Here is a 623-nt window from a genome sequence, read left to right as displayed (position 1 = left end):
CCCCCCCTTCTCCCTCCCCCCTTTTTTATTTTCTTTCTTCTTTGGCAAAAGGATTAACTTGCTTTTAGTGTTTGTACTGCTGCTGGTCAGGACAGAAAAGATACTGAAATGTTTTAAAAGAATTTAAAACCAAGAAAAATAAATCCCCTTTTCCAGTGGGGCAGGTGCTGTCCCGCCACCAGTCCCTCGGGAACCCGGAGCTGAGCCCTTCCTCCGCCCTCAACCTGCTGGGTTTTGTTTTGTTTGGTTTTTTTTTTTTTTTTTTTTATTATTATTTTACCGTTTTCTTTGGTTTCTGGGTCTTTTTCTGGTCCCTCTGGGCAGTCGTGGGTGTTGCAGTGCCGGGCGGGTTTCTCAGCCTTGCGCGGGCTCCGTCTGCCAAATTAGAAATAGAAAGCGATTGCGTTGGGAGGGCTGGAGGGTTTGGGGCCGGGGGGCACTGGGGTGTCCTTGTCCCCCCCAAAATACCGAGACAATCAGGGCGGTGCCGAGGCAGCTTGGGCAGGGGGAGCCGGGGTTTGCCGGCGGGGTCCGCGGCTCGGCACGGGGTCGGTGGCAGGATGGGGACAAGCCGTGTCGAGCAATTCCTGCCCGTACCTCGTGCCCGCCGGCGGGCAGGGGCT

Source organism: Egretta garzetta, unplaced genomic scaffold (assembly GCF_000687185.1).
Source record: "Egretta garzetta isolate BGI_Z169 unplaced genomic scaffold, ASM68718v1 scaffold39, whole genome shotgun sequence".
NCBI lineage: Eukaryota > Metazoa > Chordata > Aves > Pelecaniformes > Ardeidae > Egretta > Egretta garzetta.
The sequence above is the reverse complement of the archived record's forward strand: the minus strand, read 5'-3'. Positions refer to the sequence as shown.